Here is a 15,000-nt window from a genome sequence, read left to right as displayed (position 1 = left end):
TAACGCCTCCGTCGTATTTTTCTTCCCCTCTTCCTCATCTGCAAATTCTATAGCACTAGCTTTCGTCACCAGTGATGACCTTCGAAAAAAAAAAAAAAAAAAGGTTGGATCAATATAGGCGCAGGAGTGGCTGTGTGGTAAGTAGCTTGCTAACCAACCACATGGTTCCGGGTTCAGTCCCACTGCGTGGCACCTTGGGCAAGTGTCTTCTACTATAGCCTCGGGCCGACCAATGCCTTGTGAGTGGATTTGGCAGACGGAAACTGAAAGAAGCCCGTCGTATATATGTATATATATATATGTGTGTGTGTGTATGTGTTTGTGTGTCTGTGTTTGTCTCCCTAGCATTGCTTGACAACCGATGCTGGTGTGTTTACGTCCCCGTCGCTTAGCGGTTCGGCAAAAGAGACCGATAGAATAAGTACTGGGCTTACAAAGAATAAGTCCCGGGGTCGATTTGCTCGACTAAAGGCGGTGCTCCAGCATGGCCGCAGTCAAATGACTGAAACAAGTAAAAGAGAGAGAGAGAGAGAGAGAGAGAGAGAGAGAGAGAGAGAGAGAGAGAGAGAGAGTCCAGCTGTCCTTTCAATTCACAACACGCCTTCAGTCGTGACTGCTTTTGATCTTCCGTGAGCAAACGACGCACAGATTTTGCAGCAGCTCTTTACATTTGCAACTCCTTGCTCAAAATTCGTTGGCAGGAGTTCCAGGATACAGCAGACATATCAGTAAGTTTGTCAATTATTCGGTGACAGTCCCCCAAGATCAGTTCATGAATTTTCGTGATGTTTTCATTCGTTCGCGAGGTCGACGGACACCCTGAACAAGATTGGTCTTTAAACAACAAGTAACCATTCCTAAAGCGCGAATGCCACTCGTAAACGTGTATTTTGCTCATGGCAGCGTCCTTGTAAGCTGTTTGAAACATGTCAACTGTTTCAGACGCCGTTTCCCCCAACAGAAAACAGAATTTCACGGAAGTACGCCCTTCCTTCGTTTCAGTCATATCAAAAATCGACAAACAGGAGAGAAGCACTGCAAAACAAAGCCGCACCATGTGGCGGTACGACTTCACTCGACGACGTCGGACAGCAGGCTGATGCCTGAGGGTCGCATCAAGTGACTTCAAGCAGTGGAAGCCTGAACCACTATAGGTTTGTCTCACAAAGAACGTTTCCGGTTACTTTTGGTTACGTCCTCGTATTAGTGAGTGATGCCTTTGGGATGGAACACAGGAAGACTCCGCGTCTTTGGCAATGCACGGCCATGTTATCTTCCTTCTGTTGCGTGCCTCACATCACTTGGTAAGAAAATCTGTTTTTGTCACGCAATACTGCCATTCTGTCTTCTTTTGTTCAAGTATCGCATGTTCCAGAGCTCATCCATTGGAAGCTACGCGTGCAAAAGATAAAACCCATAATCCACTGAAACTTTAGTTGTTATTTTTATTTGCTAATGTTTTTTTTTCGTATGTCAAAGGGAAATTGTTGTGACTAGAACGAAATATTTGCTAGAACTTTTAATATTTGTACCATTGTTAAATAAATTATCATCCAATCACTCTCTTTAAAACGCGTATCTTATTTCTTTATTGCCCACAAGGGGCTAAACATAGAGGGGACAAACAAGGACAGAGAAAGGTATTAAGTCGATTATATCGACCCCAGTGCGTAACTGGTACTTAATTTATCGACCCCGAAAGGATGAAAGGCAAAGTCGACCTCGGCGGAATTTGAACTCAGGACGTAACGGCTGACGAAATACCTATTTCTTTACTACCCACAAGGGGCTAAACACAGAGAGGACAAACAAGGACAGACACACGGATTAAATCGATTATATCGACCCCAGTGCGTAACTGGTACTTATTTAATCGAACCCGAAAGGATGAACGGCAAAATTCGACCTCGGCGGAATTTGAACCCAGGACGTAACGGCAGACGAAATATGGCTACGCATTTCGCCCACCGTGCTAACGTTTCTGCCAGCTCGCCGCTTTTAAAACGCATATCTTACCGTACAAGGTTCTTATTCATATAATTTTGTTTGTATTTGTTGTGTCGGACGCCTCCCGGTGAGAAGCGGGCTGATCCTCCACTAATAAACAGTGGACTGACACAGTCAGTAGAGTCGGCCAGCGGAGTGCTTCTTTGTTGTTAAATCTTTTGATTCCGGTCGACGTGAGTTGTATTGTGTTGTATACCTGTTGAGGGGTCTCCCGCGAGGGTGAGCCTATGATTTGAATTGTTAAATTTGCTAAGTAGTGTTTTTGCCTGCGGGCTTGCGATTTTTGTTTGTCTTCTTCCTCCATTTTGGGGCGAAGTGAAAAAGGAAAAGAAGATAATGGATTGCGAATCAGTTCCAGCACAGGCCGAAATGTATGCTTCAGCGAATGGAAGGGGTGTAATTGTAGATGCGTTGGAGGGGCGAGAGGTTAAAATGAGCAGAAAAAGCTGAAGGAATATAATAGGCTGATTCAGAAGGAAGGATCCAATTTAAGGCTGACCCCGACAGAAGAAGTGATAGCCAGGACAGCAAAACGAGAAGTGGTTTACAGAACACTGTCTGCAACAACTAAGAAAATTGAAATAGCCACGGTGGAGACAATAGAAGAATGTCTTAAGGAGATAAAAAAAAACTGACGACATTCTACACAAGAGGCAGAAAATACGGCACAGTGGAGGTGAGGTTTGCCAACGAACAGGAGGCGATAAATCACTCCACTGTGATGCTCAGGATGCAAGAGTGGGTACTCCTGCCAACTTACAGCGGCAAAAGCGTCACTAGAGTGAGAATAGGCAGAATACCCCCGGAAATCAAGGCAGCGTGGCTGGTGGGAGCCGTGATGCATAAAACCGAAGAGGATGTAAACATTTTAAAGGTGACGAGGACAAAAAAAAGTAAACTGGTGGGGATATGGCCTTGAATTGGTCATTCAAGTAGGACAAAAAGATTTGAACGAAATCGCTGAAGAGGTGATTTTACCGGAAGACATAAGGTTGAGAGTGGTGGTGGAAGGAAGACTTCAACCTGCTATCATTGCAGAGAGAAGGGACACATGAGAGTGAGATGCCCCCAGAGAGACAGTGAGGAAGGCCAACAGGAGCAGAATACTGAAGTGGCGGCCCTAGCAAGTGAGAAATGTACGGAGGAAACGGAGGAAGCATTTACGGAGGCGACCAGGAAAAATAGAAAAGAATGTGTAAACACACTGCCGAAAAGTCCGAAAAAGAAAAAAGGGGGAAGATATGAACATTATAGAGATGTGACAGCAAAGACCGCCACCAGCATCACAAACAAAAGGACAAAAAAAAAAAAAAGAAAATGGAAACCTACCCAGACACCCCAATTTTACCGCAGAAACAAACAGTTAAAGGAGCCAGAAAAAATAAATGGTATATGGTTACATATACAAAAAGTGCGGCGATAGAAAGGAGAATGACCAAATTCAGATCGGTAATTAGAGTCAAATTACTAGCGGAGCTTTACACAGAAAATACAAAAGGCAAAGTGATAGACCAAGAGAGGTATGGAAAATGAAAAGAGTTGTTTGGAACAAGTATAGACCCATTGGGAGTGGAGTTCGATACATGAACTCGAAAGCGTGAGTGAGCTTTTTAAATAAGACTATACATTCGATGCTAAAAGGGAAAAAAAGAAGGAAAAAAATGAGGGAAAAACTATTATAAAAAAACCTTTTTGAAACAGTTAAATGGTACTGCTTGAGAGTGGGGTTCAATGCAGTCACTTCATCCCCTTTAATTATATTCATCTTTCATTCATTCGTTTTATGGTTTTTGTTCCCACTGTGGTGTTCTGTCTGTCTTCGTGCCATCCCATCTGTGTCATGGCCTGTGTGCCAAATAAAAGACACACGGTCGGAGAAGGCGCGCCGTTCGGAAATTTCTCGGAGAGACGACGAAATGCGTGGTCATCATGGCACATAGCAATGGAGACAAGGGTTCGGACAATATCGCCACTGGGACATAGCAGTATTGTGTAAAGTTACCTTTATTCAAAAAATTTTCTTTCACGAGTCGTTCCGGCTATTTTTTGTATTTAAGGCGGCGAGCTGGCAGAAACATTAGCACACCGGGCGAAATGCTTAGCAGTATTTCGTCTGCCGCTACGTTCTGAGTTCAAATTCCGCCGAGGTCGACTTTGCCTTTCATCCTTTCGGGGTCGATTAAATAAGTACCAATTACACGCTGGGATCGATATAATCGACTTAATCCGTTTGTCTGTCCTTGTTTGTCCTCTCTGTGTTTAGCCCCTTGTGGATAGTAAAGAAATAGGTGTTTTTTTTTATGTTTTGTTCATATATTCTTTATGTTTTACTAGTTTGTGCCATTAGTCTGCGGCCATGCTGGAGCATCGCCTTGAAGAATTTTATGCCGAATGTATCGACCCCTGTAGTTATTTTGTCTTTAACCGTAGTACTTATTCTGTCGCTCTCTTTTGCCGAACCGCTGAATTACGGGAATGTAAACACACCAACACCGGTTGACAAGTGCTTGTGGGGGACAAGACACACACACACACACACACACGACGGGGTTATTTCTGTTTCCGCCTACCAAATCCGCTCGTAAGGCTCTGGTCGGCCGCAGGCTATAATAGGAGACACCTCTTCAAGGTGAAACGCAGTAGGACTGAACCTGGAACTGTTTGGATGAGAAGCACACACAACCGCACCCATACGTAAATAATGAAATAAAAAAATATAATTTATCTTAAGAAAGCAAACCTGACTTTTCGTCTCAACCCCGTAAAGGCAGGCTTCCAAATTCCTTGAAAGTTCCCCGAATGTGAATAAATCTTTAACAATTATTATTCTATGCAAGTATTTATGGTAAACTGCAGCGCTTTGAAGAGCAGTTTGAAAATACAGATTAGTAGCGCATGACGAAGTTGATGATGATGATGACGATAATGATGATGATGATGATGATGATGATGATGGCAGCATAATACCAAGCTTTGACCACGAATGCGTGTGTTTCCACTGGTGCCCCGCGTCTGTAACAATGTGGACGAAACCATGGCCTTATATCACGAACGAATACCCCGGACTTGTCCAAAAGAAGACCGTATCTACAATACCAAATGTGTAACATTCTGTGGGACTTAACAAAATATGTGGGTGTGCAATATCTATAATAAAAAGCTTTAGACCCGCTGCTCTCGGTAGACTGTTGCTATGCTTTTGATCAAGAGTCTCTCAGTTTTGAGGATTCGATGTTTGCATTACCGCTTCCCCTTATCTTTTCCCTTCTCTTTAAGGTCATTTAGCAGTTATCGTTGTTAAAAAAGTCAAGCGTAAAGTTTCCTGCACTCCACACCGCCGGCCAATAATTGTCAAACGACTTCCATCATCCTATTTCTCTTTATTTTCGCTTCAAACATCCGTCCCACCATTTTAAAAACTATCTTTGGCCTTTTCGCGATTTCCAACTGCACCCCTCCCCTATCGCCGCAATATATTGGGCTGCAGCTGCTGCTTGTTTGTTTGTTTGTTTGTTGAGCGAAGCGGTCTTCGTCCCAGTAGTGGGAGAAGTTCGAAACATGGTCCTTTGCTATTCGTAAGACCCGCAGAAGAGAAAGTAGGTCAACTCCCGACACCGAGAGCATCGACGGATGGATGAATGCGCATTCAGGCTCAGCGGTTGCGTAGGAAGTCGAGGATGAGAAACAAGAGGAAAGAGTGAGAGAAAGTTGGAGCGAAAGACTACAACAGGGGTCACCACCGTCCCCTGCCGGAGCCTCGTGGAGCTTTAGGTGTTTTCGCTCAATAAACACACACAATGCCCGGCCTGGGAATCGAAACCGCTATCCTCCGACCACGAGTCCGCTGCCCTAACCATTGGGCCATTGCGCCTCCACTTGCAGCTGCTGTTCGCAGATTCCAGCTGATCTTTTGCCGGAAGAGGAGACTTTCACCTCCTCGGTTCCCTGCAGTGCATGTTAATACTGGGCCCTTTCCTCATAATTTGTTTAATTCGCAAACTCTCTACTTCCTCGGTTTAATTACTGTGGGCTACGGTAATCATCTGATTGTCTTGGCTTTTCTCAAAAGACCGCATATTCTTCTGAGTAATATCCGCTCACACCACCTTCACCGCTATGACGGTAGCCAATTCGACTAAGAACCCGTATTAATATCTTTATCCATGACTCTTGTTCCCCCAATATAGTAGCATCGGTCTGAGGGCATGAACCCTGTCTCCCTCATCTTAAACACCATTCACATATTTCCATATCCCATGGACTGTAGGCAGGATGTTCCACTACCTCAAAACCCAATTGGTTAATGGTTTCAACGGTCTGGGCAGCCGTGTGTGGGAGTGCATTGCACGCAGCAATGAAACTTTCTTCGACAATAGGCGTTTGGTGCGAATTGCTGGCTTCATTTTGTTGGCCAGCAAAACACTGTATCTTGCACTGTTGATCTTACACCCTTTTTTCCAGAGAAATCAGATCACTGTTCTTTGTTCTTCCTTGGTGCACATTACTAATGGAACAGTCATGCTTACACTGTTAAGCCAGAAAGAAAAATGGCGCAGATTCAAACTTAGATTACGTGACCACAATAGCACCAATTATAAGAACGCATGCAGTGTGAAAATAAAGATATGTTATGGCGAAAGTACAGATAATTTTTGACTTCTCATACATGTATGTATCTATGAATATAGAAACTTAATGAAAATTTCGGATCTAGAATTCAGTAGGTTAGTAGACTTCTTAAGTCTAAAAAAGATAATCAAATTTTCAGGCGCATGAAACTAATAGTAGCTCGAATTTAAATCTTGTATATTTTAAATGATATTTATCTCTCACTAGATGGAGTACTTGTATTTTTTTTTATTTTACCTGTAACAAAACAGTACACTATATATATATATATATATATATACGACGGGCTTCTTTCAGTTTCCGTCTTCCAAATCCACTCACAAGGTGCCAACCATGTGGTTCGTAAGCAAGCTACTTACCACACAGCCACTCCTAAGGCTATATATATATATATATATATATATATATAATATATATATATATATATATAATATATATATATATAATATATATATATATATATATATAATATATATATATAATATATATATATATATATATATATGTTGAGCAAGATTTTTTATTGGCTAAACTGGCAAAATGCCCATTCCGAAATATTATATATATATATATATATATTTATATATATCTGTATGTATGTATATATATTTACAGAGAGAGGGGGAGAGCGAAATAGAGAGACGGAGAGAAAGAAAATTTAAGCACAGGCAACAGTTAAAACGCATCGGATAAAGAGAAAGACAACCATAGAAACTTATATCTCATTGTCAGCTGCTGACTGAAGGTCATAGTGATTTCGGCATTATGTATCAACATTGCCTCTTACTTCAGGGTACCAGTAGATTTATGACGAATTCCAGTAGGGAATCATTTTGTGAAAACAAACCAAAAAACAACTGCACGAAAACTTAGGGACCTGACAATAGGAACTGCAAGTAATTATCTATTACGGCGTATTAGAAGACAAGACTAATTAACAAAGAATATTAAACTGTGGAAGTATTTCGAGTGGAATTAAAACAAAAAACGAAATGACAGCGAATCCATACATATTTAATCGTCATTAAATATGCATCCAATAATGTATATTTAATTATGATTTCAACTTGTTTATTTGTACTCGTTCTATTTCCAAATGTACTCTTTCAAAAGATTACAAGTCATAATCTACTTTATATGAAACATTATAAAATTTCAAAATCCATTAGGAATATATCTGTCCTCAGCCTCTAGGTTGAGGACAGATATACCGACGTCTTTATGCTTTACTAGCAGTATGACCCGGCGTTGCTCGGGTTTGTTTCGACCCTTTAGAATTGGAATTTTTGAAAAGTAAAAATTTTGCATTATGTAGCTTGTTATTCTCTTTAAGAGAACATTTATCTGGTTGAAATACACAGAAAAATGACGACACAGCAGTAAAAAAAATCGTAAAAAATATAGATTTTCATAGAAGAAAAGCACCTTTTTGATGTAAATAATTTTTGGTGTTAACATGGTCCGATTTGAATTTTTTCTTCTATGGAAGGAAGAGCAAGCCTTCTTCTATCATACTCTCAATTTTGGTCAACTTGTGCCGCAAGGTCTCGGAGGAGATAGTGTTAGTTGAAGGTTACCAAACCTGCCACACACAGGCAACTTCAGCTTTATATATAGAGAGATTTTATAAAATTGTGGATTTAGTGTTTGGTGAAAAACTCATACATTTATATCGATTACAGTGGTGTAATCTTATTTATTTATTATTTTTTGTCCAAGTCAAGGTCCAATAGCTGTACATATTAGACAAAGAAGAGACAGAAAGAGATATTAAGCTTGAAATTAATGTAATTAATAATGCATACACGTTCAGGGTATCTCTATGGGTGCTAACTGTAGTCCTTTATTAGCTGATTTGTATTTGTCATCGTGTGGGTTTTGTTTTCTGAACGGTTTATATAAAGATAGGTCCAATTAAGCAAGTGAGTAGATGTAGGTGAATAAATGAGATATATTTGACCCTAATATCGTTGGTATCTATTTTGGCAAAACTTATCCTAGTATTTTGAAAGTGGACTTAAGTGACTGCCGTTAAAAAAGTGAATTCTTTAAATATTACAAAAGAAAACAGAAAAACCCAATAGTAACTCATATTTGTAATAAAACTAATGATTTTAAATTTTAAAGAGGCAGGTTTGTCTCATGCATCAAGGTGTATTCGAAGTGGCTTGAGTTACAAGATTTTTTTTCGCTCCGATAATGATTTACGATAGAGTAATTAAGTATTTTGATTTGTTTGTAGATAAAGTAAATCATCTCATGCTGAGGTTTCCGAAGCGGACATGTTGTATTGGGGCGTTAGGTGTTAGAAGACGCTGGACATGTTGAAGTGGGCCGATAAGCTTTAGGGGACGCTGAGTGGGCGGTGAGATAACATAATCAACATACGATATTTTACCTAAAGTAATAATTATATTATACCTGATAAAACTGGTAATGGTTATTAAAATGAAATGAGATCTCATCAGGCACAAGGAAGTCATTAACTTGCAATGTATGAAGTAATTTTTTTTGTTTTTACTCTTTTACTCTTTTACGTGTTTCAGTCATTTTACTGCGGCCATGCTGGAGCACCGCCTTTAGTCGAAGAAATCGACCCCAGGACTTATTGTTTATAAGCCTAATAGTATTCTATCTGTCTCTTTTGCCGAACTGCTAGGTTTCGGGGATATAAACATACCAATATCGGTTGTCAGGCGATGGTGGGAGAACAAACACAGACACAAAGACAAAAACACACACAAGTGCATGCACACACACACACACACACACACACACGCGATATGCGTCTTTCAGCTTCCGTCTACCAAATCCACTTGCAAAGCTTTGGTCGCCCGAGGCTAGAATAGAAGACACTTTCCCAAGGTGCTACGCACTGGGACTGAACCCGGAACCATGTGGTTGGGAAGAAAGCTTCATACCACACAGCCACACCTGCACCTATTAATTTTTTTAAAATTTATCATTTCCCAGTTAAAAGTTTATACAATCTATTTTTAGAGTAAAATTTATAGATTATAATCCATGTTTAAGTTGGTTTAGTCATGATACATCCGTCGCTCGTCACTTAGGTTGGCGTTAGGCATAACAATTACTTAAAAAGGTGGGGGGCAATAAAAAAAAAAGGAAAAGAAAGAGATTAAGAACCACCGATTTAATGGTAGGAATACCAAGGCAAATTTCAAAGCATCTCTCAGCTTTACAAATTACTATTTTGAGGAAATTTGCCGTTATTTCAGAAATACACCTGAGTTGTGAATTGGAGTTCGTAAGGTAGATGGAAATATGATTTATTGAACTTTAAAACACTTGTTGGGTATTTTAGTATAATTTTAGGTGGCTGTGTGGTAAGTAGCTTGCTTGCCAACCACATGGTTCTGGGTTCAGTCCCACTGTGTGGCACTTTGGGCAAGTGCCTTCTATTTATAGCCTCGGGCCGACCAAAGCCTTGTGAGTGGATTTGGTGGACGGAAACTAAATGAAGCCCGTCGTATATATGTATATATATATATGTGTGTGTATATGCTTGTGTGTCTGTGTCCCCCCCAACATCGCTTGACAACCGATGCTGGTGTGTTTACGTCCCCGTAACTTAGCGGTTCGGCAAAAGAGACTGATAGAATAAGTACTAGGCTTACAAAGAATAAGTCCTGAGTCTCGATTTGCTCGACTAAAGGCGGTGCTCCAGCATGGCCTCAGTCAAATGACTGAAACAAGTTAAAGAGTAAAAAGAGTATGTTGCTGCAAACAGGCCGACGAGTTATTGTTTGTTTTTGTTATTTTTATACAACGAACACCCTCCCCCACCCCACCCCACTGTTAATTTGATGTTTCAATTGTTATTGTTGTCGTTCTTCCGCTTTCTTTCAATCATTCCAATCTCACTTTCTCTCGTTGACATGTCTTTTCTCTTTCCCTCCCAAGGTCAACCGACGCTTCTAGGCTGAGGCCTCTGCTCTTGTTATTTCCGTTTCTCTTCTTTCCTTTCTTTCTTTTCTTTCCTTCTTTCTTTCTTTCTTTTCTTTCCTTCTTTCCTTCTTTCTTTCTTTCTTTCTTTCTTTCTTTCTTTCTTTCTTTCTTTCTTTGTTTCTTTCTTTTTTCTTTTCTTTCCTTCCTTCTTTCTTTCTTTCCTTTTTTTTCTTTTCTTTCCTTCTTTTATCTTTCTTTCTATCTTTCATTTTCCTTTTCTTTCCTTCCTTCTTTCTTTCTTTCTTTCTTTTTTTCTTTTCTTTCCTTCTTCTTTTCTTTCTTTCTTTCCTTCGTTCTCTTGTTCTTTCGTTCTTTTCTCAGTCACCAGGCTAAACAAATTCTATCTGACGTTCTCATTCTATAGAACCGTGGAGCAAATCATTTTCTGAGGGAACCGTTTTTCATTCTGGCGTATGTATTTTTATCTTTATGTGATATACACGTATTTTTCGCTTTGGGTATTTTTAATAATTATCGTTTAATATGTTTTTCATTTTGTCTCATGTACAAGTTATGCTAGTGTATACCCATGCAGTATAAAAATAAAAAAATAAATATATAATACCGTTGATACCGTCCGATGGTGTGGTGCAACCATTAAGTGTCGAAATGGGGAAGCTATCAAATATGTAGCTGAAGAAGGGATATTCTTTGTTTATATAGTGTGTGTTTTTTGTTCTTCCCTTGTTGTCTGCGTCCGATGTCATCGTCTCCGCAAATCATTAGCAATTCTGTTTCTAATTCAAAGAATTTCATTGTTTTTTCATGCAAGAGTTTGTTAGAGATTTGAGAAGGCGCTATTTATGGTGGATGGTGGCTTTGCAAGAGGGTAGCTTAGTTTGGAACTTTATGATAGCTAATAACAACGCAAGGCACACACAAAAAGCAAAGACAAACGCACACACGCGCGCGCGCGCACACACACACACACACAATCACACGCATATACGTACGCAGAGACACGCACAGACACACAAATACACACACGTGTTCAAATAAGAGTTCTCGCCTGGAAATCGCAACGGCGTGAAACTCGTGTCACAAGATAATCATTCGTTTCAACATATATATATATATATATATATATATATATATATATATAAATGCGCTTTCCAGGCGATAACCCCTACTTGAACACGTGTGTGTGTTTGTGTGTGTGTACGTGTCTGTGCGTACGTGTGTGTGTGCATGTGTATGCGTATCTGTTCATAGTCTGAATTCCATTGTCGAATTCCAGCGTTCTGATAGCTTCAGATGGGTTGCTGTTGCCTCGTGATCGAATCCTTCATCTTCAAGCTCCTTTCTGACTTTTCCCACCAAAATTCTACTGACGTTGAGAAAGTTTGAAATCTTCTTGTTTGTCCTTCCGCGCCGGATTCCAAGGAGGACTCCATGCTTCTTCCACAAACAAGGGGCTCAACGTTTTTCATAGCCGATTATTCTGCAAATAATAATAATAATAATAATAATAATAATAAATGAAATGAAATAAAGCAGAAATGGTTATTGTTTTTAAGAAGAAAAAGAGCAACAACGAAAGTAAAAAAAACGCGTAAAATTAACAGTTGAACATTGCCAACGAATACCGTCCGCACGCTGTACACACACACACATCCGGTTACTTCAGCCATGTAACCATGCACGTACTTTTCTTGGACCCTTTTTTCCTTCTCCACACCTTTCCTCCTTCCTCTTTCTGACGAAGTCACGATCGAAACGTTATACACCTACACTTTTTCCAATCTTGTACTGAGCTAATACAACCCACGTGTACGTCCTTTTGACTTTTGTTGTTTTGTTATTATATAATAATTATTACTAATAATAAAGTTAGTGAGGAGATTGAGCGGATTATGCCACCCTCAAATGTAAGAAAAATACTGATGGTATAGCCACACCTAATCATCAAGTCGCGAGTTTGGAAGGCGTTGAAAGGGTAGGTAGATTCCGCCCTTACATACGTAAGAGGTCTGAAAATAATGATTTGGTCTGGTATAATGTTCCCTTCAACTGTACCATATCCACCAACATATATAAGAAATTTATGGCAATTTTAGAAAAACCTTCCCTGCTTCCCATAGATATAATACAATATTTTCCTGTAAGGCAGTTAGAATCTCGTATTCTACCCTCCCCAATATAGGTACCATCATAGCCAGGTTAAACAGAAAGAATATAAAATCGGCAAGAGGAGTTAATAATAATATTATTATTGTCAACACTAGTTTAAATCCCTACAATGAGAATAATATTAATGGTGTTGTAGGAATTAGGAACAACAGAACTAACACATCTAATATGTACTATTTAGACTTTGACTTAGAAGTTTATACTAGCACAGGGATTACTGACGCAATGCCTGTTGATGCTGAGATGAATTTAAATGATACTACAGTTGAAAGAAATATAAACAATAACAGAAATAAAAATAACACAGATGATAGTAGTAGTAGGACTAATAATAATAATGATAATAATAGTAACAATGATAGGAATATCAATAATATTAATAGTAGTAATGCTCTTGGTTGCAATTGTAGAGGTAAATCCCACTGCCCGTTATTAGGCCGATGTCTGATCCAAAACGTAATTTATAAATGTACAATCATAACTGAGGCTGGTAACTTTATACATATAGGATGTTTGATAAAACTGAAAAAACGTATCACTAACCATTTTTCATCTTTTAGACTCAAACATAAAGCCAATTGTACGTCCTTATCTAGCAAGATTTGGGAACTGAAGGAAAGCGGGATCCAATTTAGCCTTAAATGGGATATAATACGGAGAGTGCAGCCTTATAGAGATAGTCGATACGGATGCGAACTGTGCTCTATGGAAACTTATGAGATTTTTAAGTATAGGGACAAGAACAACCTGATTAATAATAGATTGGACCTAAGGGTATCATGCATGAATAGCGTCACCCGTACATTTAATTATTTTCGAAACTAATGATTATAGGTGCCGTACTTGAACTTTGATGTGGAAATTAATTTTGGTGTCGGATCCGTTATAAATTTATCCTCCAGTATTAAATATAATAAAATCACGGGATATTATGTTATATGATGAATTAAATTGCATTGCATATCTTATGAGCTATATGTTGTGGTATGTGGTGTGCTATATGTAATACTATCCCATGATAACCCCTACCTAGTTAGTCTGACTTCATCCTATTTTGGTGATTACACTATTTTCCTTTCTATGATGTTCTACCCCACTGATCTTATTATGTATATTTGTAGTGACTTTATGTAAGTAAGTCTCCTCTCTACTAAATTATATACCTCCTAGAAACTATAAAATCATATATAAAATAGCACCTGTAACATTACAACTTATAAAAATCTCTTCAGTCTGAATACCTTTAACTGCCCACACTACATCTATACTTACTAACCCCTCTTTTAGCGTTACCTTTATCTCTTCCCTACCTCAAATGTTAATCCCTTGTCTCTTTAAATGTAGGTTATACGTATTTCTTATTATTTTCTATAAATTCGTATTATTTTGTTTTCTTATTTTGATATCTTTACCTATCAACCTCTTATCCCTTATAAACTTATTACTGTTCTTAAATATATACTTTTCAGTTACTTAAGTCTATGCGAGATGGTTTTACTATATCCATATAAACGGATAAATATTTGTGTATGTGTATGTATGCATGTGTGCACATATAAATATGTGTGTATCAGCACACATCTTTATTTTTTTTTCTGATTCATGGCTTAAAATTAATATATAGATAACATGTTTATCTTTCCAGTTATTCCACATGTAAATGCCCTGAGCAATCTTTATACATGAATGGATATTAAATTGATTCTATGTAATCTTTCCTTTTTAATGTTTATAATTGATATATACGCAGATTTTACTTATTTTGGTTATGATATCATTAATGAAAATCTTAAATTTTATTTCTATGCAACATAATATTGTTTATAAACAATCACCCATAGTGCCCCAAGATAAATAAAATTCCTCCGTATTAAAATCTTAGGTGTTTTAGCGTCTTAACCCTTTAACTGGTAATTAACACCATGATTTAAAGTCTTCCCCTACCTACCTTTTTTAAAGACAGTTACTTTATATCTCCTAATGTCTTCTTTCCTCCCTGAGGAAAAGGGATACATATGACAATATTTATGACCATACCTAGCCATGAGCTGTCAACTCACTCGTGCCTATTATTCAAAACAGATAGTCTTCTAGTCTTAGATTTAGTAGTTGATAAAGAGATAAATGAATTAGAAATGAATTACAATCCTTTACAACATTATAACCCCAATGGGCTTCATGCGATTCTTGGAAGTGTAGTCTATTCTTAGCTATAATAGCAACAACATGAATTTCTTCCATCTTCTGGCTCTGTTATAGTATTTG

Source organism: Octopus sinensis, linkage group LG3 (assembly GCF_006345805.1).
Source record: "Octopus sinensis linkage group LG3, ASM634580v1, whole genome shotgun sequence".
Classification (NCBI taxonomy): domain Eukaryota; kingdom Metazoa; phylum Mollusca; class Cephalopoda; order Octopoda; family Octopodidae; genus Octopus; species Octopus sinensis.
Note: the sequence above shows the minus strand (reverse complement) of the source record.